The sequence below is a fragment of the Tachypleus tridentatus genome, chromosome 13 (genome assembly GCF_004210375.1).
Source record: "Tachypleus tridentatus isolate NWPU-2018 chromosome 13, ASM421037v1, whole genome shotgun sequence".
In the NCBI taxonomy this organism is placed as follows: Eukaryota; Metazoa; Arthropoda; class Merostomata; order Xiphosura; family Limulidae; genus Tachypleus; species Tachypleus tridentatus.
Genome location: NC_134837.1, coordinates 68,630,803 through 68,658,174, shown reverse-complemented (window position 1 = coordinate 68,658,174; position 27,372 = coordinate 68,630,803). Strand labels below are relative to the sequence as shown.

Genomic DNA, 27,372 nt, shown 5'->3' with positions numbered 1-27,372 from the left:
ATATTTAAATTTTAAGTTCGATGTATTAATATTTCATCGTTAAAAATTTAGGCAATTCAAAACGTTGTAATATATGAAAATGTTTACTCGAATTTTTACTTAGACAGGTGGTTGAGCAACAAACATCTCGACGCGGTTCAACTGCCGCACTTCATTGGTGGGCAGTTACAGGCACTTGCTACAAAAACTACAAACTGCTCTGTGATTTCCCCAATAATTCTCAAACCTTCCGTGACCCCGAGAAACTTCAAACGACCCCCCAAGGTGGTCATGACCCTCAGGTTAAGAACCACTGGTCTATTTCTGCTAGTCGAACTAGTAACTTTATAGTCAACATTTTTACATGGTTATAATTCTACGCAGACTTTACAGTTTTCGTAAGTTTCAGTGAACATTTAATTTAGAATATAGCACTTAGTTACAGCTCATTAACTATACATCTAATAATATATCACACATTTAATATCACGCACAAAATAAATGTACGCAGAATTCGAATGTTATGTTTGAAAAGGAAAACAGTAAGCCTAGCATATAAAAAATAATGCCACCTGCCATAAAATAAATTAAATAAAAAGAAAAAAGGCTTACATTATAATACTTATTTTGTAAAATAAGATTAAAGCCAAGACATCGAGTGTATTTTATTGTACTTTTTACGCTGGGTGATTCAATGCCTGGAAATACTTTTTTCTTTTTATACATTATAAAGTACAATATCGCATTTTGTATAATTCATTCATCAATAGCATACTGTGAATATGGTACCACATTCATAAAATATATATGAAATTTACATTAAATGAAATTAAACATATTACATACATACTTAAGTTTAAAATTTTAGTATCTGAGGAGGTATGGCAGGGGATAGGAGAAGAGCTTGGTCTAGCCAATTCTCGAGAACGCGTATTCATACATGTATAAAATATTCCAAATATTCTTAAGGGCCAATTTACTCTTGTCAATGGAAGAAAAACAAGGATCGTTCATAAGAAAGTCTCGATTGAAATCAGTAATTAGATTATTTTCAAAATTTAAACTTAAGGCTTTCTGTTTTTGCTTCACAAGCTATTTTTTAACATATCGAAATATGAAACAGAGAAAGTTTATTGTGTTCGTTTTTGAAAACCAGGTTAACGCCGGGTAACCCTATTAATCAACACTGAGCAATAATTGTAACGTTCTGTTTACACGGAGTATTCAGTGAATAGTTAATTACTGACTGTTTCCATACCTGCATCATTTGCTGCTGAACAATTTGCTTCTGGATAAGCTGTGATGTGTCCATCATTGGGACCGTCATACCTAGACAAAATGAAATGGGCAAAAGGAAGGCAATTATTGGACCGTCGTACCTAGACAAAAAGTACTGGACAAAAGGAAAACTATTGGTCTGTCATATCAAAACAAAGTAAAGGACAGAAGGAAAACAACTATTGGACTGTCATATCAAAACAAAGTAAAGGACAGAAGGAAAACAACTAGTGTAATGGACAAAAAGAAAAAAGTTATTGGAGTGTCATACCTAGATAAGATGTATATTAATTATTTCTAAAATACATGGGACGTTTATAAATAAAGGCTTCTATGTTCCTTTCTAAGTTTTCTTGATAAGCTACAGTGTTAAACCTACCCGACATGTTGTAGACTTGGGGTACTGACAGCTGAAGAGCAGGTAATGGTGAGACAGCATGTGGTGGCAGAGGGCTCCCTAAAGACATGTGCCAATAGACAGAATAAAAAAATAAGCATGCAGATATGTTATTTAAAAAACTGAAGGATATTTACCATGTGCAATAAAAGACAATTACTATCATGCAAACTGAAGTTCTACATAAATTTAAGTTAGTGTAACAGATCACATTAGGAAAGTATACCAGATACAGAATTTAATATATGCCTAATGTTAGTGATGAGAGGATGTTTTATTTGGCTGTGTCACTCCTGTCAATCTAAACACTTTTAACTGAAACTGGAGGTAAAACACGATAATACACAAACTTTGTATAAGTACACATTACGATTGTTATGGACTTAAATCAAGTGTTGTAATACGACAACAAACACAAACTTCTCTTTTAAATTGTTATTTACAAATGTTATTCTGCGATATTCATTTTCATGGTTTTAGTATGCTAACACTAGGTACCAGTAGCAAGTACACCACGGTCGATTGTTAACACTATAAACCTTGGGATTTACAGTCGATCATGCTAACTGTTGGCCATGTCTGGTTCTACAATAACACAATGCTGTTAAGATATATACAGAAGGATTGATAAAGGTAGCAAAATACCGTAGACGACCTGGTATTTCATCCATTCAACTACAATAACTTTGTCACATTTTTAAGTTATTTTTTCTGTATTCTGTTGTGATGTGGCAAAATCTTTAACATGCTACACTACAAAGCAACTTATTTCATTAAAACGCACACTTATCAACTAGAGTGCTCAACTGATAACGTACGATACATTTTTTATCTTAGTGAGAGTGTGTGTGTGTGTGTGTGTGTGTGTGTGTGTGTGTGTGTGTGTATATATATATATTAGAATATTTATTACTAGCTGGATTTAAATTTTGCTTTAAGTACACAGGTTGCTCTGATCCGAAGTTAATCAGAACTGTCGAATAACACTCAAAAATAGTAAGTCAACGTATTAAGATACATGAGCTTAACACTTTCACACTGCACGTGAGCAAATAAAATATTCTTTCAGTTTCACACAAAGAATACGGACGACGTTACATGCCCGATCGTGTAACAAATCGCCTTACAACTTTTAAGTCGCTCAATTAACTATACTTAAAAATTAAATAAAATAATGTTATCACTGCTTATAGTTCGGATCATTTCCTCCAATTATGCTTTTGTTTCAACTCCTATAGTAAAATGACTCCACCTACCGGCCATATTGAAAGTTTGCATACTTGTATTCACTGTTGGGGCACCCACTGTTACACCCAGACCAGCAAAAGAACTGTTAAATATTGGAGACTGCATACCTAACATTGCATTTGGTCCCATTGGGGCACTGTAGTTTCGACCTAAGTGAGGAATTGGTGTGACCTACAAGAGACGTGTAGAGTTTTTAGATTTTTCAGTTTAGTTAGAATGGCAAAAGTTTTAAGTATAAATTAAAAAAAGAATTAATACTGGTTTTAGAAAGTCTGTACATATACTTATGTCAAATTTGGACAGAACACAAAAATCAAATTCGTTACTTGTGACTGCAACCTTATATCATTACTTTTCATTGAAACAAACTTACTAGTTTATTTGTGTACAGACTCATGATTATGAGAAACCCATTTAAGTAAAAATGGGTCTCAGGACGGCTGGTATGGGTATTAACACTTTTACCAAAATAAAGCAGATAGCAGCGTTTCGACCTTTTTAGGTCATATCCAGATTAACAAAGAATTTGCAACTGACTAACTGCCAGGAATGTCTTAGATGTTCCTAAGACGCGCCTGGCAACAGTCAGCTGCAAACTCTTTCTTAACCTGAAGATGACCTAAGAAGGTCGAAACGCTGCTCTCTGCTTTATTTTGGTAAAAGTGTTAATACCCATACCAGCCGTCCTGGGATACATCGCGTACCGACTGTTAGTTTCTTAATAGTTACCCGTGTTTCATAAACTTAAGGTATTTTATTCTTATCTGTTTAGCAGTCACAACTTGTAAAAGGAAGCTTTCAAAAGCTGCCCCTCTCTGCTGATGATGGTTTTTGTATTAAACACAGAAACAAGATATTTAATTGTCCTCTGTGTACTCAAATATTAAATACAATGAATATTTTTTACCTGCGTCTCTACACCCCCACCAGTCTGACCACCACCTTTAAGTGACAGGGCTACAGCTGTTGCATCTGTCAAATCTTCACATTCCGAGTTTAAAACTGGTCTGAACAGATCATCCAAGTACTCATCCACATCATCAGAAGCCTGACTGATGCTGCTAGATGGCGCCTTACGGTCTCCACCTCCCTTTAATGCCTTAGCTAAAATATAAGGATTTGTTAATCCTGCTAAATCTTCATCCAGAATCTCTTCAGAAATGTCTTCAATAGGTCTTCCTGTTAATATATGATCAGAGGTCTCTGTATTTGGTTTCCCAGAGTAGTTTCGAAGGGTTGAAGTTCGTCCTTTGATGGATGCAGCTAAAGATCTTGCGTCACTCATCTCATCCAAGTTCCCGTCTAAAACGGGATTGAAAAGTTCATCGAGATACTGGTCAAGATCAGAAGCGTGTGAGGGCACATGAACATTTCTGACGTGAGAAGCAAGGGAAGGGGCCTCTGAAGTATCTGACAGGGCCGAACTCCGCACCCCACTGTATTCTGCTTCCTTGGTTCGACCTATATGAGCCTTAGTGGAGTGAGAATATTGGCTGGGTTGAGGTTTCTTCGAGTTGTATTTCACATAGCGAGTGGATTCTGTTGTCCTGCTGTAGGGTGAAGTGTCGTGGTCTCCTTCTTGGTCTGAATCCCTTGTACTCATCTGTGTGAAATCCAGCTCTGGGAAGTCAACTCCACCATTGGAGGAAGGTTGGGGACTGGAAGCTCTTTCTCGACCTGATAGGACTCCTGATGGAGGATAGCTGGAGCTGTTTGATTTTCGTCCTTGTCCACTTAACAAACTAATGTCATGAAGGCTAGAGCTCCTCTTACTATCAGGACCCAGCTTTCTGCTACTAATTTCACTTCCCTCTCTTGGTGGTTGAGACCGTGTCAAGTCTAATTGGCTAAAATAACGATCGTTCAGAGCTGAAGAGGCCAGACCAAGCTGACCAACCCATGGTTCATTACTTGAACTTGGAGGAGGTGTTGATTCACGAGGTTCTGGAGGTGGAGGAGGTGGAGCTCTTGGTCTTTCCAAACTTCCACGTCCAGTACCCATTTTCGTCTGCAAATACCGTTTGTTTAATTTACTGGTTTCTGATAGTGGGTCCACCTGATTATCGTAACGAGCATTTAGTTTGCTTGTTTTAGAAAGGCCATCTCTGGAATCTTCAGCTTCTCCTTGTTTTTCATACCTCTGGTTTAGTTTGCTCGTTTTAGACAAAATCTCTCTAGTTTCTTCAACTGTGGTTTGTTTATCGTAGGACTGGTTTAGATTCCTAGATTTTAATGGGGCATCTCTACGTTCTTCTACCTCTGCTTGTACTTCATATCGCTGATTTAATTTGCTAGTTTTTGAAAGTCCATCTCTAGGATCTTCAAGATCCCTTTGTTCGTATCTCTGATTTAATTTGCTAGTTTTTGAAAGACCCTCTCTAGGGTCTTCAGGTTCTTTTTGTTCGTACCTCTGATTTAGTTTGCTAGTTTTTGATAGTCCATCTCTAGGGTCTTCAGGTTCCCTTTGATCATATCTCTGATTTAGTTTGCTTGTTTTAGAAAGTCCATCTCTAGGGTTTTCGGGTTCTCTTTGTTCGTATCGCTGATTTAGCTTGCTAGTTTTGGAGAAACCCTCTCTAGGGTCTTCAGTCTCAACTTGTTTCTCATACCGCTGGTTGAGTTTACTAGTTTTGGACAAGCCAAGATCTTGAGGAGATAAAGATGCTTTAATTTCTTGACGCATAACATGAGAAGCACTTTTAATTTCTTCTTCTTTGCGTGAAGAATAATATATTTCATTCAAAATGCTTGTTTTGGAAAAATCTGTTCCTTTTCCTCCATCAGCGGTTCCTTCTCCTCTGTCTTCTATTAATTTCTCAAGAGACAAAGACCGTGAACGAGGTGTATCCATGACTTCTATTCGTTCCATCTGGGACTGGGTGTTCTCTCTTGTTTCCCGGGATCCTGAAATGGATATCTATGTTCAGTATGCAACTATAAACAATAACGTCTTTATACATTAATGTTCTTGTAATACACTCAGAAGAAAAGTACATCATAATTACGAATGCGATATTGTCTAATGCAAGGTAAAAGAAGTCAAAGTTAATTCTTCATATTGCTGCATAATAAAATCATGTAACAGACCTGAGCCCCGTCCAGCTACTACTTGTACAGGAGATTCTTGTTCCACCTGATGAGCTTTATCCAAAAGAGCCAATTTATCTTTCCTGGATACACGCTGTTGGTGTTGAACAGACGAGTCAAAACTGTCGTGTTCTGACTGTAGGTCTCTCTGCTGATAAACAGCTTTTCTATATTGTTCTTCTGATCTTTGACGAACAATCTTAGGTTCTACGTTTTCTTGGTGTCTATCTGGATGGAAATGTCTCTCGTGTTTCCTCGCTTGCTTTTCTAGTTCCTGACGAGCACGTTCCACATGCTCTGATCTTACCACCCCATTGTTCACCAGATGTCGTGTTTTAGTCGGATGGTGACGGACTGGTGCTGGTGGCGCCTCTTGGATGTCTATCTCAAAAGTGTTTATTTTTTCCGGATTATGAGGTCTATAGAAAAATATAATTTAACATTCAACATAATACCCTCCTTGAAACACAAATATTTAACATTCAACACGATAGCTCCTTTGGAACACATTTATTATAATCGTGCAAACTGTTAAAATTCCAAATGAAGAAAACCAATTAGTGTAGACCTCAAAATCAAAAATACAATAAAGGCAAAACCTAAACTTGTTTATCATACTCTTTAACGTACTTATACTGGCTTCACTTGTTATTATCATTATTATATGGTTTCTGTAATGTGTCCCTTTTATATTTATCTTGGTTTAAAATTGTTGATAAAACTTGAAAATCGTTTTTGAAAAAGGCTTACCTGGACATCAGTAGGTAGTCATTAATGTAGAAAGTTGAAAATACGAGTTTAATAAATAAAAGATGTTACACTTTCATGATGTAAATGTTTGTTGCAAGCTTGTGGCTAGTTAACTAAAATCTTCCCTCAGGCACAGATGACTTTGGTTCAGAAGTCGAAAGCTTGCAATAAAAAACAATTTACACAGAGAATGTGTAATATCTTTTTATAATTAACAATAAATACGTTATGAGCCTAAAAAACAACATGGGTTATGTGTGCATATTGAAGAGTCTCAACTGCCTTGCTCTATCATGAAAGGAACAAGGTAAAATTATAATAGTCAGAAAATAATTTTCAGTAACATTTATATAATTTCCAAGTATGTGAATCCCCTCATAACAAATCTCTATCACAAAGATGACTTTTAAAAACAAACATCTTCCTAGAAAGTTGCTAGTCAGTACTGGAAGAATTGAAATTTTGTCATAACACTTAAAAGAAAAAAATTCATCCAACAATTTGTCACTACAGTTTCATCAGACTAGTGGTAATGGGTCTATATTATGTGGACAGCTATATTTAACTGCAACGTATTTTCACACATTCAAACAATTTTCCAACTATAAACAAAGTTAAGTTACATATTTTCAGATGTTTACTTACGAATTTGCCCAAGCTGGTTTACGCTGCACTACCTCAGATTTCTGTCGATCCGGAGACACCATGAAGTAGGACTTGCACACTGGGAAGGCTGGTGGTATCTCCATCTCCGATATTAAATCAAGTACGTAATCATTACCATTCAAATCATACACATCTCCGTCATCCAGCAACTCTACAGACCAACCAAATCCTTCGTCGATGCCCCTGCAAGAAAACAAATATATCTTGTATCACGAAATAAAGTTACCTGATATTGAGAGTTCTTTGAGGTTTGGTTATTTTGTTATCATTGTGTCAAGTGCTTCTTTTCCTATACTTATTTAAACAACGATAATTTATTATTCTCTCAATTTACTTACCTAGCTTTCAGAAGAGATGAAGCAAAATCTTCGCCAACTGTCCAAGATTCCACGGGACCATACGCAATGCCACCTGACGAATAAATAATCACATGAAATAAGGTAACAGTAATCAATAAGATGGAATTCTAACAATAAATTCGACAGTATGAAAACTAACAGTAACACCCTGATCGACTAAATCATCTAAAAGGTTATCTATGAGGGCAACTTAATCAGTGTAGCACTTAGGCTTTTTCTTGGTTTTTTAAGCAGGAAAAAGATTTAGCTGAGCTGTTGATGAAGAATCAGATCACACACTAGTTGGACAACTGTAATACCTCATCAAAGCAATTACTGTTTAACCAAAAGCAAAATTTATAGTTAAGAGTCTAGCCTGAAAATAAAACTCTTCCAGACAAACAAACATATAATGTTGGACATTCAAAGACTTGTTGGTTAACTTTTTCTTACAAAAACTGAGATCTCAAGAACTAGTGTTGAAATAAATCTGTTTGTGAACTGTATGTTTACACACTGTAGTTTTTAAAATTTGGTCCTTTAATCAATTCCACAGTGCCCAAACAGATATAGAAGCAAATGTGTTTGTTGATTTATGTAATACTTATTTTGATAAAATTTGGATGTCTGAATAAGAACGACACCACTTCAAATTTGATAACATAACTAACTATTGTAGTGACTGTTTACAACATACATATATTTCATCAATGTCGTCTGTAGAACTTGTGTTATTGGCTCATCCATAGACTTTCCACAAAAATTACTTTATATCTGAAATTTCGTTTCCTGTAAATCTTACACACCGTCTTTTATTCACCACAGGGATACGAGATAGAATTACGTGGTGTTAATTACACAATCGAAGTTACTTAAAACTTGTTATACTGCAATCCTATAACTTATCTAACAATTTGTTTTTCAAATACACTACAGACAATATGCAACAAGGCTTGGCGTGCCACATGAGTACAACTCCTTGTTGCAGTTTCATCCTCTAAGAACTGCTGAATTTGGTATTACATTTTACACTATTCAATTACCATCTGCAAACTTCGCCTCAAGAGCCATGTTGGCTTTCCTAGTGTTCGCTTTCCATTCCAACAATGTTGGTGGGTAAGTGCGGGCATTCTGGGGTTCTACGTCTTGGCTTTGTAACAGTTTCTGTTGACAATGGCATTTGTAGCCATCATAAGCATGATCAGACACATACCTGAGGAACAAGGAAATTAAAAGTTTTGTATTGATTCTCTTCTGGTTTAAAAATATGAATTTTTATACTAAATACATTCCTTATATTTTCAAATTCAAGTTAAATTTAATACTCAAAATTTAATTGACAATTCTAAAACACCAATTGACCAACTTGTAATTTTTATTCAACAAGCAAAACCCACCACTAACGAGCTGTACACGTTAGATTACCAGAAAAAAACATTTCATTAAGACGAATTTTAAAAGTACAAATATTAAAGCAGAGGTCAGTAGAGAATGGCAGATTAATAGATACATTTGAGAATCACAAACTAATCGTGCTGACGCCGAAATCTTACTTACTTCAGTAGGTACTTGTACAAAGTTTTACTTGGCGGGAAACAGCTCAAGCAGTTGGACATGAGAAGCCAGCCACGCTCGTTGTTTGCCTCATTTTCATTCTTCCAGGTTTGATTACACAATTGACACAGAATCTCGTCTCGCATACTCTCATTTAACAATCCCTTCTGAACTACGTAGTCTGCAAGAACTCGTTCTTTCTTTCCACTCAAGTTGTTGTCGTTCATGAATCTCAGAATCTGGAAATAAAGTGTTACACTTGTTATAAACAAGAAAATTTTAATAGCAATATTGTACAAACCTAGGAAGCTCCTATATAACAGATTTAATTACGATTACACTAAGTGATACTCAAATATTAACAGATTGCACGTATGTTTTCTAAAGTGTCGTCTTGGTAAGCCACATCACAGCTTTATATTAGCTAGTTCCATCTAATCTTTGTTTACTGTTTAACAGCTTTACATGATCCAATTCTTATTGAAGTTATCCTACCAGTTTGAAGATGGCAAGAGAGTCCTGGTAATCACTGTCTTTCGTTTTCGCCAGGAACGATGTTTTGATTGGTTCTCTCTTCATCCCCCAGATGTGAGCCTTGAAGTAGATATTGGTGAATTTAGTGAAGGCATATTGGTCAATATCACGGGGCAGTTGCAACTGTGGCATCGTAAGTAGTGGAATCTGACCAACAGCCTTGATGACGTTACGATCACTGTGAGTACAGTGCCACTCTAATAAGAAGAAATTTAAAAGAATGAATACATCACATTACACATTGTTGATTAATTCCTGATAATCATGTAAACAAATACACATAGGATGGTTGCACAAACCGTATGACGCTCAAACCTACCATCAAGTTTACTGAATATGAAAGCTAATTCAGCAGGTATTTCAAGATGGTTGACACCAGCTACAGCACGAGATGCACGTTCCTTCTCCTCACGGGCAGCACGCTCTTTAGCCCTCTCCATTGCAAGCCGGTCTGCTTCCTTCTTCCTCTCCAAGATTGCTTTAATCTACAAAAATATTAAAACAAAAGTTACTCAGAAAATAGTTTCAGTGTATCAGCTCATTGAAAGCCACTACTGACAGATTATGTTTTTCTTACTTAGTTAATCTAAACTCTGACAAAAAGAATGTTCCTGCCAAATTAGTATTTTATTACTCGCCTGAAATGTAAAAATAGCTCTTAATCATAAAAAAATACATATAAATAAAATGAAGGTGGGAACCGCAAGAATCTATAGGTTATTACACGTCTTTACATAGCAATACTACTACCTAAGATTAGGGTTAGTATACAACAAGATATTTACTACATGATTTACAACCAAAAGCTGAAATACATACCCTCACTTTACCAGTGTTGAAACATCACACCACAATACTAATAAACAATTATGGATATATCATACATGAAAAAAAGGGATTCACACAGAAATTATAATCTTTAGAACCTTCCTAGAAATTACAAATTTTTATACAAATAAAACTGGTTTGATACTACTGAAATTTGTTTCGGATACAAATGCACAGCTTCGTAAGGGCTATCTGCACTTGTCAACTTTAATTTTACATTGATGACCAGAGGAAAGGCAACTGGTCAAAAGCAACTACAGCCAATTTTTGGGCTACTTTAATCGAATAGTGGGACTTCATGGTTACTCTTATGACACAAAGTACAGTGCTAGATTTAGTATAAATGGGATGTATGGAATTCATTTGGTAAAGTATCCACTTAGCCATGCTCGTAACGTAAATTCCATTTTTGCCAAAATAATAATACAAACAAAAAGATGATAAACACACAAGACACCATATAAATAGGAACAAAAACGTATTTGTATTTGAAAAACATTTTTGTATTCTCACTTGACTTGAAAATATAAAGTTGAATTGGTTTATTATTCTCTATTTCAATAAATACTCGTAATATCTCACCTTGTCATATTCCCGTTTTTGTCTAAGCATTCTCCAGTTGGCCTGAGCACGGATAACTCCACGTCTTACCTTCTGGTATTGCCGTCTGGACAAACAGAATTTTAGTTAAATCAGTCAGCTAATACATAAACACCTTCAGAAACTTGTTTGTTGCTAGTGCATTTTATTATCATAGTAAGAGTTAATTCAAACTTCCCAGACAAGAACCATATAACAAGAAATAATTTTAACTTTCTAATTCCAAATTTAATGTTTTCCAACCTCATGTTTCATGTTCATTTAGTTTTGCCCGTTTACCAAACAAAATTATTTTTTTGCTTGTTAGCCTCCAGTAGGTATTGATAAAACACCAGCTGACACTACCCCCACCCCAACTCTAATCAACCAAAGATTTGATGATAAAAAAAAACACTTCAAGAAAATAAGGTTTGAATGCGACTTGGATGGGAACCTAATGATTGAAATACTTTCTCAAAAAGTTACATTTGTCACAATGTGAAATCTATATAAATACAATAGCACCATCTGTTGTATGTCCATATAACTACTTAAGGTATGGACAAATCTTCACCAAAACTGGTATGGAGGTTCCTTAGGTCCATCTGGTAGGAGGGGTGAAATACAAATTTACAGTTTGGCTTTTTGCAGTTTTATTGGATGTTTTGTACAATTTTTAGTTACTTCTAAAGGGAGCAACTTTCATAACCTAAGATAAACTTTCATTAATCATGAATTTACATAACTTCTCTCCAGCAGATATGTTCTCCAGGTAGTTTGTAATAGTTTTCTTCACTATCCATTCAAAGTCGTCTTCAAACTTAACCAAAGACTTGAAGAATAAAAAAATCACAAGCTGCAAATATTCGTAGGCTAACGGAAAAAGTGATTACAACAAACCATGGTTTGGACGGTTTTAAACTGTGTACTAAAAACTGCAGGAATGTGAGCTTAATACATACCTGCACCTGTATCCTCTGAAGCTAGTCTGGATTCTCACTGCTGCAATCTTTAATGCTTGGTACTTCTTCCGAGCTAAGTACCTTCTGACATGCCGTTGAATAAGTACTACAGACCCTTTCAATGTATTTACTCGCTCCTTTTCCAGTTTTTGTTCTAGAGCTTCTCTCAGAAATACCTGAACAGATATGAGTGATAATGTTGATATTTTCAAACTCGTTTCCTTTCTTGGTTAAAGTCAGTAAACTTTAAAAATAATACTTGATTTCTCTGAGGTAAATTTAATTATCTTTCACCAAACTCTTATGTGACTGAAGTTCAGGCTACTCATTATTTCAGTTGCATTTATTACTTTTGTGTTTGTGAATCCTGACACACATCATAAAGAAACTGTTTTATTTTGTCAGTAGATCTAAACACTGTTACCATGAAAAGTTATATATCATTGCTTAAGCGGGCCTAACAACTTTTACTTGGTAGCAGTGTTTGTATTTCATTACTTCAATGGAATGATAACAAATAAGAATTCCATGGAAGGGTTTTTCCTGAAAAGGGGCCAGAGGAGTCTCTTGTTTTAACAGCTCATACCATTGTATGACTGTCAGTCAGTCAATACACACTAAAAATGACTTTATATGACTTAGAATTGCAATTACACTTGTAAAACATGTGCATGTCACAAATTACAAGAATTGTACAACACAACACATGAAACAAAATCTTATTTTTTAGTTTTGAATTATTATTAATTTTTATTTTATTTACTCTTGAAACAGATCACTTTTGCTAATGCTACATTAGTACATCTATCAACATTATTCTGTCAATCACTTAGTTATATAACTTCAATTACCATAGGAATGTTCTAGCACTTTAATAGGTCCCATCAAACATTTATAGAGGAGTTTCATCACCTGACCAAGCTCTAATATTTATCATAGGGCAGTTTCATTACTAATAATTTAAAGTTTAGTAGTGTAACATACAAGTTTTCTATCTTCAATCCAGTTTTAAGGTCTAAGTTTTACATTGTTTTGCTTCCCAGCTAATTTGTTTAATGGCAATGCACCACGTGCTTACCTTGGTGGTTCCAAGTTGATATTGCTCGTGCCAACTGGGGACTCTGTTCAGGATGACGCGACAAATTTCACGAGCTGGAGCCCCTTTAGGAATTCTACCTGGGACTAAACAACGATATCTAAAGAGAACAAAATTGTAAAGTGTTTTAATTAAAGTACAAATTTATTGCAATCGTTACAACGTATTTTAAGATATTTCCCATTTTTAAAAACAATAATTAAACAGCAGTTGGTGATAAACTACTGTAATTAATAAATATTTACTTATTTAAAAATATTTTATTTCATATTAGTTTAAAGTTTACATCAACGTTTCCTTCATTAGAAACATTTTCATGTAAAATTTATCAACAATAAAACAAAATATGAAGTTATTTGGCATGCAGGCTATTATGATCTACCTGTCAGCAAACTGTGAAAACTTCATCCGGATAGGGAATCCCAATTTTCGGATTTTTATTGTTTCTAACATTCCTGTGTACCTGAGTTGTTCTAAGACTGTTGGCATATCCAGCTTCATGGCTGCTTTCTCATTGTTAGGCTTAATACATCTTACAAACCATGGATTACACCTGAAAAATAAAACATTTTAAATGGTTACCTAATGCTCAGAAACTGTATAAATCTAGTTTAATCTATGGTGGCAACAAGTTTCAATCAACCAGGGATAGCTTTATCACATTCCATTAGATAAAGAACAACTGCTGTAATTAACACTCATAGTCAACTTAGTTAATCATTCATCTTCACAGAATTCTCTCACATGTCAGCAATCTAAGTGAATGTTGTTGGACATAATTCACTAAATCCCCTTGTTCCTCAATTCTTCTAGTAGATCAGTCTTATTTGAATCCCCTTATTTCTCAATTTTATCTGTTAGAGAATACCCTTATATCTCAATTTATTCTAGTACATCAGTCACTCACTTGAATCCCCATATTCATGAATTCAATATGGTAAATCATCTCTTAAAGTCCCTCAAAATCATCGTGCCAATCTGATAGAGTCTCCTATTTTAATCTCATTGTCTTTCAGTTCATTCTGGTACATCAGTCTCATCTGAATCCCATTATTTCTCAATTCATTCTGCCATTCCCATTTTAATCCTCCTATTCTTCATATCAAACTGGTAGATCAGTCTCCCATTTTAATCCCCTTGTTTCTCACTTTAATTCAGTCTCATAGATCAGTCTCTCATTTTAATCCCCTTGTTTCTCACTTTAATTCAGTCTCATAGATCAGTCTCTCATTTGAATTCCCCTGTTATTCACTTCATTCTAGCAGATCAGCCTCTTGCTTGAATCCTTTTGTCTACTCTCAAAAATTTGTTAAATTCTTCAATGAAACAATTATGCTCCAAAAAAATTTATACAATTTGCATTCAGGTCAGTTTTTCTTCTTGTCCTGTACCATCTTAAGTAGACAAAGCCTTCTGTTCACCAGTGATTTAGTGTAAAATAAGGTAGAAATTGTTTGATGACTTACTAGTCACAAACTAACTTCTTAAAAAGAATCTGAAAAGATACAAAAAATTTTAAAAATGGACATTACCTCAAGTAGCATCACACAAGTTTAATTATATTTTTAACATCTTGTGAAATAATTACTTTCAAACACATCGTCAATATACCAATTATTGTAGTTCACATAAAGGCATCATTCCGTTGTGCTGAATAAGTTACAGAAAATGCTTACTTCATCATTGTCTCCAGCAGAGAATGGAGAGAGTCATGGAACCGGGCAGCCACTGTGGGTGTTCTTGGCTTCATAGTGACAAACCTACCATTACTTTTATTGATGGTTTTAGCGGCTTCCTTGGTCTTGCGCAAGTCTAAAAACATTGATGCTATCATCTGAAAACAGAATTGTATAATTACCATTAAGTAATTTATTTGAACTATCACTGTTATTTTATTTTAGTGTGTTCTTTTTTACTGCACAAAATTTTAGCTCAGTTACTTAAGCCTTCTCTTTAGGTGCAATATGTTTAGTAAATAATGAACTCTAATGGAACAATTTGAATTACAAGTAACTAAGCAGAAACAAAAAACAAGGTATCCTTTGTTTCTTTACAACAATAATCCTGAAGCCTAACAAGCTAAAATAAAATGATAACAGAAGGTCAAGAAACATAGCAATTCATTTTAGTATTGTGCTTTGTTAGCATAATGTTATAAAGATAAAATCAATGTTAAAATTAAACAACGTAAAATAAAAAAACATTTACGTTAGTTTCATAACAGCATTTGAGTCAATGTGTAGGTTTGGTTTATTTGATGAACCAGCATGTATGAAGAAAAAATCCATGATTTTGGATAATGCCTTTGAGAAAACCATAATCTTGGGCTACTATTTCAGCGATTTTCTTTTTTAATTTTTATCTTTTCAGTGTTAGTCCTTTTATATTATTGAAGTAAAATGTTGAAGTTTCTCTCTAGAGTATAATGTAATGGCTGAAGTATCTACAGAAGAATTTTGCAATGTCTTTTTGGTGTTTTCTCATCTTAATATCAACATGTTTTTGGTCTCAGGTTTGTTTGTTTTTCTTACATTCATTGTAGACAGTTTTGTTTTTGCATATTTCACTTCCTGATAGAACACTAATCTCAGTTAATAATATCAAACTTCTGTAATTATGCTTAAAATCTATCAATACTTAATATAAAGGATGGTGCTCCAATTGTACTTTCCCTGTTTTTATTTCAATTTTGAAATTCAGCCATTTCATCTTCACTACACTTTCCTCAACTTCAACTTTGACACAATGGTATTTGCACTATGGGAACGTGACACACTAAGTTTGGATGAGTTTTTATTAATCTAAATAATCAATATGGTTTTATAAACTTTAGAAGTAGACAAGTAATGCCTTTACCTTTTATAAAGAATAGACTGAAACTACTGTTTATTGAAAAGAAATCCATATAAACAAATATCTTCACTTTGAATCCCACCACCCTGTTATTAAAAACAGTATCATTAAAATCTTAACATGAAGAATAAGTAGAATATGCAGCAATGAATACATATAAACTGAGCTTTTACAACAGACTTATTAACAATAACTATCCCAAAATTGATAAAAAGCACCATAAAAACAACTCTTCAATGAAGAAAAAAAGCAATCGGAAAAATACACATAAGATAGGAATACATTACTTTCCATGTCTTGGAGAAAAATAAATAGAATAGTAATGAGTACCTTTAACATTTCAACTGTATGCAAGAGCTCAACTAAAATACAAATCTTAACTGAGGTTAAGTTGCAAAACCAAAAACGTTGTCTACAATGTATCATTTGAATGTAAAAAAGAATATATTGGAGACAAAATATCCAGGTTGATGTTAATATTAGGATGAAACAACATAATAGAAACATAGCACATGATTTTGAATACACTTCAGCCACTGGCTGCATTACACACTAGAGACAAACCACAACGTTGACTTAAATATAAAAATTATTGCCAAGGATTGTAACACCAAGAGAAAAATTAAAGAAGTTATTGTATTAGCAGCCTATGATTGTGGTCTTCCAACAGACAAACTAAAATCATGGATTCTTTCTTCATACTTGCTGGTTAGCTTTCATTAAAGAAATCAAACTATGCATTGACTGAAATACTGTTATGAAACTAACCTAATTTTTCTTTTCTTTATCTTACTTTATTTCTAGCATTGACTATCTTTCAAACATTATGTTAATAATACTAACATGAATTGCTATGCTTCTTGACTGTGTATTATCATTTTATTTTAGCTTAAGCTATAGGTTTATTGTTGTAAAGAAACAAAGGGTACCTTCATGTTTTTTGTTGGTGCTTGGCAACTGGCAATTTGAATTGTTCTGTTGTTTTCTAAATGTTTTGCACTGTAGAGAAGACTTAGGTAATTAAACTGAAAGCTAATGAATTAAAAAGTAACCTTCTGATTGTCCAAATAAATATTACTTAATATCCTGAAAATTTACTACTTAGAGTCGTTGAATATTACAATATTTATTTTCAAACACCAAATAAGTTTCTATAAAAACTACAAATTATAACACGTTATTGTTGTGTTCACAAAAAACAAAATTAAACATTTTATTCTTCATATTGTGGACTTTTAAGGTTTGTCTCTCTAACTTACTGAAAATAGAAAAAGAAAAGCTGTAATTCACTAAGTATTAAAGACCAGCAGACGTTTTTCTGTAGAATTTAACATAATAGTAATATTGTAATGATGTTATGAGTTACATTCTACCTTTAATGTCTTCGCATTGAAGGAAATTTATCATTTCAGTGTTAACTACTGAATATAACTTGGCATTGTAGGCAAGTATTACAACTACAATACTGGTTTGGTTGTTTGGCACAAAGCAACTAGGCTACCTCACCAAACAACCAGTAAAAAGTATAAAAATAAATTGTTTACATTATACAGTATCCAAAATGTAGTTAAAAGATTCAAATAATTAAAAAGTCAATGTCTGATAAAAATTTAAAAACAATGAAGTTTGACAGTTTCATCACTACCAAAGACACTGTCCTACCTCAAAGATAAACCCCCACAAAAATACATGTCCAAGATGGTGCTGCTGCTCACAGACCTAACAAAGACACAACAGTAAAATATGGGTTATCATGACTTAAGTCTCACAAAGGCTACAATAGTAGATTAGTCCTAGGTAAAATAAGATGAGTTAAACTTTGACCAATATGCAGCCTAGAAAAAACAGCTTCATCCTTCTGATCCTTCTGGAAGTAAGATTGCCAAAGAACAGAAGGTTTGATTTAGAAAAGCTTGATATGACATTGATTACTCTGAGTCAAATTCCACCATGTGCAAAGCTGAGCCTTGAATACAAGTCCAGTCCATATGTGGGATAGCACAGTCAATAGCACCATAGCAGACAGTGTGATATCAATGAGCTCATTCAATGAATACCAACCTAGAGAGGTATCCAGAAAAATTGGATGAAAACAGAAGATAAATAGAAATGGGCCAGCTGTTTCTGAATATTAAGAAGAGTGAAAATGAACATGAAGTGATTCCAGAACTAGTAGAGAGCTAAGAGTGTCAACATAAATTGTACAGTCAGCATACTGCATAACTTCTACATTATCCAGATCAAGAGAAATCACATAAAACTCGACAGTGAACACGAAAACTGTATAGAGGATTCTATGAGCAACTACCAACCATAACAAACCATATCAGAGCCCAAAGATAATCTGACTTCAAACCATCCACAAAAATGAAAACAGAAGAATGGTTTAAAAAATATTCTACAAATGAAGACAGTACTTACAATCTGTAGTAGCTGCCTTCCTCAAATGGTTCAAAGAAAGGCCACAGGTGGGAATGGTAATAGTAATAAGCCATGGTGGACGTTGAAGACAGCAATATCATCCAATGGCAGACAATTCAATCACTTGTATTTGGATAAAATGGACAAAAGGAAGAATAACAGAGCATAACCCACTGCAGTGGAAAAACACTACCCCAGGTGAGATTCTGTGTACAAACTCTGGACTAGAAAAGTGCAAAAAGCCTCCATGCAAACCCAATGTCCCCAGATGAAGAAGGTCCAACAAATAAGTAGAAATCCTGGCAGAACCATAGACTACAGCCCAATAATCCTATTTGGATCAAATGAGGGCAAAATAGATCTTGAATAGAACATCGATCTACTCCTCAAGAGGTAGAAGAGAGGTCACAGGATATTCAGTGCCTCTGTACACTTGACATGTGAGAAATTAAAATAAGCTTATGGTCAAAAGATAAGACTCAAAAGCTTTGTCTCAGGGACCAAGGGACACCAACACCAAGATATAGCTCAGAATCAGGATGTAAACCCCATTAGTAGCAAAAGTGCATATAAACGATTTTAGAGAAATAAAAGAAAAAAACGGGCAACTGGTGAAAGTTTGAAACTTCTGCTCAGTAAACCTCAAGTTTGACAAACTACAAAAAAATATGGAATTCATCAACACAGTAAAAAAATATGGAAGACCAGTGTGTGTCAGAATGACACTATTTCAATATTTTTGCAGTTCTTGGAATAAAACTCTTTAATATATTTCACGTTTGTCTCTTTGAATTGACTTATTTTGCCTAGATTATGACAATAAACATTATCCACTATCCAGCAGATTTTCAGATGCTCTTGTAGTACACTATAGGGACAACTTATTTACTACAAGAGTACTTAAAACTCACCATCTATGACAGAAGCAGCCCAACCTACCGAAATTTTACTGCTGATTAACAGGTTCATGACATCTGTACGGAAAGTGTCCCGGTTTTTGTCAAGAAAGCCATCCACAGAATACCAGACTTGACCAGCATAGTGCTGGACACCAAACTCCATCGATGACATCCTGGGTCTGCTATACAGTTCACTGAGGGCATGATTATAGTGACATTTCTCCAGGAATGAGACATCAGTGGCCTGTAAAATTGTTGGGATCCCTTGCATTTTATAATAAACAGTACAGTTAATATGAACACTTCAAAAAACAATTAAGATTATTTAATAGAAGTTTTAAAACACAAAATACATTTACAACTTGCAAATACTCTTATTTATACAAGGGAGAAGATGAATGTTAAACAAATCTATTATTATGTAGAAGGATTAATATTCGATATATTTATTATCAAATTTACTCCTATATTTAGTTACCATCTCATTACTACTTAGTTTGTAAGTATGGATTGCTTTAATTATAATTAAGAGTAGAGTAACAACTGTTGTTGCACTTGTCTCTCTCAAAACATGTTCATGAACTTGTTTCTCATGACAACATTGATGTTCAGTGTAAATAATGAGTTAGAAGGAGCTTTTATTTCTTTCCAAGTCATTATTCAGACACAGTGTTAAATAGCTTCATATCCTATCATTTGTTTAGTTCTGAAAATAGCATTTCATACCATGAGTTCTTCAAATTTGAATGATTAAAATGTGTGTGCGTGTGTGCACATGTTATGGAGTTATGATTCAGTCCTGTTCAGTTACCTTTGGAAAGTTACTTTCATCATCCAGGAGAGGGAAGATTCCCACTGGCTTTTTGGAAATAAGGTTGATGACCGGCTGATTGTCAGGGTAGCTGATGGCTTGCCACTCTATCTTCTCCTTGGCATATTCTTGTTGTTCAAGTTTGAAAACATGCTTGTTGAAGAACATCTGAAATGTCTCATTGGCATAGTTGATGCATAGTTGCTCGAAGCTGTTCTCTCGAAAGTTCTAGAAAAGAATTAGCAATTATAGAGAATTATCACTATTAACACATGCCACATCAACACTTTCACAAATCAAATATCATCCTCCAAATCTAATTACCTGCTTGGTTCTACTGCCTCCGTGCTTATTTTGCTTTTAAAAACACTAGTTTCCTGTTTAATTCATCAAATAAAAATGTTACAGTTTCAAAGGTAAAGCTACTTAGGCCTTATGACACTGTACACTATAGTCTATTAAGCCTAATGATACCATACACTATATCTTACTTAAGCCTAATGATACTGCATACTAGTCCACTGAAGCCTAATAATATTGTATATCATACTTAGTATTTTAACAGATCAAAACTTCAACATTTTTCTAAATGGCACTACCAAGCAATGCTACTTTTAAATACTTTGCACCTTTTTCAAGTATTCCTTTTTAGTAATCTGTAAAAATGAAGAATATTGTTTTGTCCTGAATGTTTCCTTTTATAGATTATTTATTATGTACATTTAACTAATTTATATATCACATTCTAAAACCATGCTTAATGCTGAAAAAAACCAATCCACTGCTAAATTCAACAATATTTTTTTTTAATTTGTATGATCAAATATAATTTAATTTACAAGCTGAAAACAGACCATAACAGCAATACCTAGTGTAGTTTCTAAGCTAGCAGAAGCAAAAATAATTCCAACAACTACACTTACTTCAAACCCAAAAATATCCAGTATGGCAATAGACGTTTGTTTCTTCTCTTTGTAGACAATCTGGTTGACCCTCTGTACAAGCCATGAAAACAAGGTTGAGTACAAAGCTTTAGCCACAGCATCCCTGGAAATAAGTTCAAGAATATGAAGACTGAATTACTCCTACAATGCCTTCATTTCTATGTGCTAAATAAGATAAATAGCAACATCAAAATATCCCAAATAGAACACATTAAATTTTAATCAGTTAAAAGATCTATCAACAAAATTAACCAACTTTTCTGGCAGTAGCTCCATCTCCAATACTATGTTAATCCTAGCTCACTTGACTATAAAATGATCATCTATAATAAACTAATGCTAACTTACTTGGCAGTAAATCTATCACAAATACCACATTAAATCTAAATTACCTGGCATCTAGGGCTTGGTCAATATTCAGTGGTGTGATGACACTATCCTTGGTAGTATCCTGTAAAAATATATTACAATGAGAATGATAACTATAAACCAATATTACTGAGAGTAAATATTTTGCACATAAAAAAATACAAGTACCATGGTAAATATGTTTGTAATAGTACTCTCTTTATAAAAGTATGTGGTTACCAACTTAACAGAAGAATGATCATATTACCACGTAAATTATATAAATTACATTGTTCACATTTTGGACATCAAAACTACCAACTTATGAGATGACTGTCTTTGCTTGACCATACTTTTAAAATTACATAGCAATTCATCCAGTCTTTCTGCAGTTAATACACCATCAGATTAACAAAAACAATTGCATCTAGTAACTATTTGTATTAATTTATAAAAGTAACTCAACATAAATATTTATATTCCAATATATTAACAAATAAAATATTAATGTAACAAGTACTGAAGTAAAAAACAAACTTCAATTACAATATAAATCACTCAATTACCTCAAGATTACATATATTTTATATCACAATAATGTATACCTTTAACACCTTCAATACAGCTATCACACAGTCCTAAACATGACACTAGTGATAACAATACAAACTTCAACAACACTAATGTTCTATACAGTTATCTTACACTCATAAATATCACATGTTTCACTATATAGTCCAGAAAAGTGTACATAGTCACAATAGAGTTTAAACTGTGGAAACAGGAACACTTAACAAGTGTTTGGGAGTGTGAATACATAGACTTGTGGCCTTCTGTTGCAATCATATTTTTGGTTGAATGATAAATCTTGGAGCATCAGTTTGTTTTTTCAATGAAAAGAAGTTAAAATTAACTCAGCTTACATTAATGACCATTAAAAACAATATTTCATAGTTCTAGTTAACTCTCAACATAGAAGGTTTGTTAGAAGCTACACTAAGTAAAATAAAAAGGTAATTTGATCATACTGTGGTTTTTGTTGTCAGAGCTCGAAGAATTCCTTCCACAGACAACTGCAGCAGGTGAGAAGCCCACCGGATCTCTGCATCACTACCAATCTCTACTCCTTCTTGACCATGTTTCATCTGTAAAATAACACAGTTGACTCTTTACAATACACAACAATACTATTGGAATGAGCAATAACACAGTACTCAGAAAGTAGAAAGAAAAGAAGAAACAGCCAAGAGAAGAGATGGGAAAGAGTGTGCCCACGTGTAATTGTGTGAAGAGATGGGAAAGAGTGTGCCCACGTGTAATTGTGTGAAGAGATGGGAAGAGTGTGCCCACGTGTAATTGTGTGAAGAGATGGGAAGAGTGTGCCCACGTGTAACTGTAATGGTATTTTTCAACTTTACTTAAGGTAGCTATATATAAAGGTAGCCGACGTAAAGAAAACAATTGAAATATTAAGTTTCACTTCAAATAAAATACGACTAACAGAAAACAAAAAATTGCAACAGATTACTTATTTAAAAATTTAAAAGCATAATTACTATATACAAAAGCCTCCCATCTGTAACACCAATATCTCGTCAATCGACACACAACCTGCACAACTCGTTCGCATATTTCTTCTGAATTTTGTGTGAAACTACCCGAGGGCTGTCTGCCCTAGCTGTTCCTAATTTATCAGTAAAGACAAGAGGCAAGGCACTTAGGCATCACTGCCCAACACCAACTCTTGGGCTACTTTTTTACCAACTAATAATTGGATTGACCATCACGTTATGATGCCAAAACATGGCTGAAAGAGCAAGCATGTTTGGTGAGACAGGAATACAACTCCGTGACCCTCAGATTACGAGTCACACACTCTAACCACCTTGCCATGCTGAGCTCAACCTGCACAAAATAACAGCTTTCTGCTGCAACAAGCAAATTTGTCTTCTTTTAAAATTATTCCACAGAAATTGGGGCCCGGTGTGGCCAGGTGGATAAGGCACTCGACTCATAACCTGAGGGTCACGGGTTCGAATCCCCGTCACACCAAACATGCTCACTCTTTCAGCCGTGAGGTCGTTATAATGTGGTGGTCAATCCCACTATTCGTTGGTGAAAGAGTAGCCCAATAGTTGGCGGTGGGTTGTGATGACTAGCTGCCTTCCCTTTAGTCTTACACTGCAAAATTAGGGATGGCTAGTGCAGTTAGCCCTTGTGTAGCTTTGCGCAAATTTCAAAACAGACTAACCATAGAAATCAAATCAGGAATATATTACTGACGTACAAAATTCAACACCATTTGTCAAAATTCCCCATTACATTGCTTGATTCACAAAGGGACACAATGGTGCAACATCAAATTTTTCCAATCGAAACCCTCGATTACAATCTATGATAACTTGCATGTTTTACCCACAGCAAATTACAATTTTGAAAATGCCAAATTAAAGAACAGTTCAACTCAGACTAAGAAAGCCAAAAGGAACAATAACGAAAAAAAAAAAGCAAAGACCCCAAAATTCACTACCTTTACGATCACAGTTACTAATTTGGAGAATCATACAGTTGATCAAGTATGAACATGTCAAAGAATCGATTTTTTGCATGGTTCAATGTATAAAGACTTATCAAGAAGAACATTTGAACACAAGTTACAAATATACGAAAGACAAAATGTTAATTACACAATACTTAAAGCAGATGGTAATATATATATATATATATATACTCTTCAAAAAAGGAAACGCAAAAGGCAAATTGTTAACAAGTTTATTCCGGGTAGTTCTGTATGACGTGTGTGAAACTTTACACATTCACTGCTGAACATCCAAAGTCTGCAAAGGCGAAGTCCACGCTCACTAGTTCAAGTTTAACGTCACTCAACGTCAATAACGAGTATGCCCCCCGTGAGCATCAATAACTGCTTGGCATCTCCTGCCCATGGAAGCGATGAGATGACGAATCACATCCTGTGGAATGGCTGTCCACTCAGCCTGCAAAGCTGCTGCAAGTTGAGGTAGAGTCTGCGGTTGAGGTTGTCGCCGTCGCAGACGTCGGTCCAACTCGTCTCAAAGATGTTCGATGGGGTTTAAATCTGGTGATCTGGAGGTCCAGGGAAGAACGTTGATGTTGTGGTGTCTCAAGAAGACAGTGGTGAGTCGGGCTGTGTGAGGACGGGCGTTGTCATGTTGAAAAACGTCATTGACCTTCAACATGATGGGTTGTACATGGGGCCTAAGAATCTCGTCGACGGTTGCGTACGGTCTGATCGGAAATCCTACGCAGCCCTGGTATGGTTGAGGCAGTAGCCGTCGCAGTGGTGGTCCTATCCCGAAAGTGACGTAACCGGATGTAGCGATCTTGTGCGGGCGTGGTCACACAAGGTCTGCCAGATCGTGGACGGTCACGAGTTGATCCATGTTGTTGGTGACGATTCCATAGCCTTGTGATGGTGCTTGGGTGGACATTCACAGCTCTGGCAACATCTGATCGAGATTCGCCTGCTTCCAAGCGACCAATGGCGTTGTGCTTCAGTCAGTCTTGGCGTAACTGTATTGCGTGTCGGTTGCTTAACACTGAGCTATGGAAACCGAGAACCCGTCACTTTTATAGGGATTTTGCACATGTTGCACTTGCAGATCTCTCAAACAAATTTATTGGACACGAATGCGTTTTGGCGAAAAATCCGATGTTTTCCTCCGTTTTCAAAGTGCACAACTTTTATTGTCATTTTGGTCTGGCAATCAGTGCCTTAACACGTGTTACATCACATACTCTGAGCTTGTAACGTTATTACATATATTTCTCTTTAAAATAACAAAAATATCCCTTTTGCGTTTCTTTTTTTGAAGAGTATATATTATTAAATAGTAGAAATATGACAGTCATTCTGTGTACATACATTGTTACTATATTATAATTAAGTATTAGTGGACATGTTCATAAAATATTTAAATATAATTTTGAAATATTTACTCGTTATTTCCTGTAATATGACAGGCATTTAGCTTATAAATATACAAAGGAAATACATCATTGAAGACAATCTACCTGCTTTCTGTGGAAGTACACATTTCCAATATGTAATACTGCTGCCAATATCCGGAAAATTGTATCCTGCTCTTCAGAAGTGAAGCCAAGAACTTGCATAGCTGACAAAAGCGACCGGAAATCTTCCGAGTCATCTTTGGCTTCAATTAAATACGAGCCTCCCTACAGGTGAAAAACACTTTCCATAATGAAGTAGCAACACGTCCACAAAGGTAACTTTTTATAAACCACAAGAGTGACTCCATTTTGTTAATACTTTCTCACTAAGTTAAAAAATATTCAAAACCTATCGCCATATTTCATTACTTCTGAAATATCTTCAATATAACTTGATTTCTTTGTTCTTCTTGGTCCAAATTTTTTGATAGATGCGATATTTCTATATATTATTAGTTCTTTTATAATACAGCTACCCTATTCTTGATGGCTCTACAAGAAAGCAATCTAACGCCCTCTGGTAGCATCTCTAGATAACTATGGTTTATGTTGCATGAAACAGTAGAAACAAACGAAATTTACCACATTAAGATATCTAGTTATAATGACAGACAAATTTCCCAACAATAAAATACCTGATTTAGATAAAAGTATTTATCTGCGGACTGCAACCCATATTTCTCTTTCTCCGTTTCTGAAAGGCCAACCAACAGTTCGTAGAACACGTGGTAGTTCCTCTCGTCACTAGCCTGAAGAAGAATTACACGGACTATCATTACTTCAATATGGATAGCAAGCAGAAGCACAGACTAACATTACTTCAATATGGATAGCAAGCAGAAGTCCACACGCCCATCCGAGCACGTCACAGATATTGTCTACGTACTGAAAGTCTCCAACAAGAATCTTCTTTTTTATTATCTGGTGGTTTTATGCAAAATTAGTACTAAAAACAGAGCTAACACCATAGTATAATGATATTGGACGTTAAGCCTGGTTAAACTTAAACCTTACCTAAACTTGTATACATTCCACAAATTTACCTGGGTCACAATCCTAGATTTCTCCAGAAGATAATCTGTGGTTTTAGCTCCAGTGATGACACCACTGAAAAATAAAAAACAACAACTTATTTTGTATACATTTTTTTATTTATCGTATTGATTTAAAATAAATACAGACAAATACACAAATATCGATTTCCCACTTCCAAGAATAAACTGTAGCTCAAGTAAAAAACATCGTTATAAAACTTCCCACGTTGTTGTTTCATAGTTCTACGTTCTGAACCTTCTCTGTGTGAGCTAACATTTAATACAGTTTTAAACCTATCAACTCATCCACTGCTGCTGGTACAAATATGGTCTCAATGTTCTTTTTCTGTTCACTGAGCCAAAGATGGCTAATAAATCCGTGAAATAATCTGGATGTTTCTCTGCTTCGGAAGCGAGATGTTGTACAGGACTTTCTGACAAACTGAAGAAACCTGATGCACAGGTAGTGCATATAGTTGACGCAATACATGGTCGGTGGGTAATACTGCTATCTAAACCATCGGGCGAAAACTTTTAAAACCAAGGATCTATATGTATTGCTTGATCGTTACTACATACATGAAAGACCCATTTTAAATACTTCTCTCCAGTTAATAACTATTTAAAGAATAAGAATGTCCTAAGGCCACTTATTACTAGACTATAAAACCTACACTAGTTTAATGGTTGATAATTCAACACTTAGAGTTTTATTCCTATGACAACTGTTATTAAGCAAAGAACGGGTACATTCACCCTGAAAGGGGTCACCTTCA

General features: G+C 34.8%; 1 pseudogene across 1 annotated transcript in view; it reads right to left on the bottom strand.

The window, feature by feature from the left end:
* The window catches only part of LOC143240239 (unconventional myosin-XV-like), a 95,557-nt pseudogene that overhangs the window by 29,342 nt on the left and 38,843 nt on the right, over positions 1-27,372 (bottom strand). Inside the window, exons 9-32 of the transcript XR_013021649.1 lie at positions 26,606-26,669; positions 26,198-26,311; positions 25,626-25,787; positions 22,601-22,717; positions 21,617-21,675; positions 21,204-21,327; positions 20,281-20,508; positions 19,510-19,713; positions 14,973-15,130; positions 13,679-13,849; positions 13,279-13,396; positions 12,201-12,376; positions 11,242-11,326; positions 10,151-10,316; positions 9,793-10,028; positions 9,301-9,536; positions 8,787-8,956; positions 7,744-7,816; positions 7,385-7,588; positions 5,990-6,408; positions 3,810-5,806; positions 2,911-3,073; positions 1,637-1,714; positions 1,238-1,308 (exon numbers count right to left, since the gene is read on the bottom strand). The product of XR_013021649.1 is annotated as an unconventional myosin-XV-like (transcript). The remainder of the gene's footprint in view (positions 1-1,237; positions 1,309-1,636; positions 1,715-2,910; positions 3,074-3,809; positions 5,807-5,989; positions 6,409-7,384; positions 7,589-7,743; positions 7,817-8,786; positions 8,957-9,300; positions 9,537-9,792; positions 10,029-10,150; positions 10,317-11,241; positions 11,327-12,200; positions 12,377-13,278; positions 13,397-13,678; positions 13,850-14,972; positions 15,131-19,509; positions 19,714-20,280; positions 20,509-21,203; positions 21,328-21,616; positions 21,676-22,600; positions 22,718-25,625; positions 25,788-26,197; positions 26,312-26,605; positions 26,670-27,372) is intronic.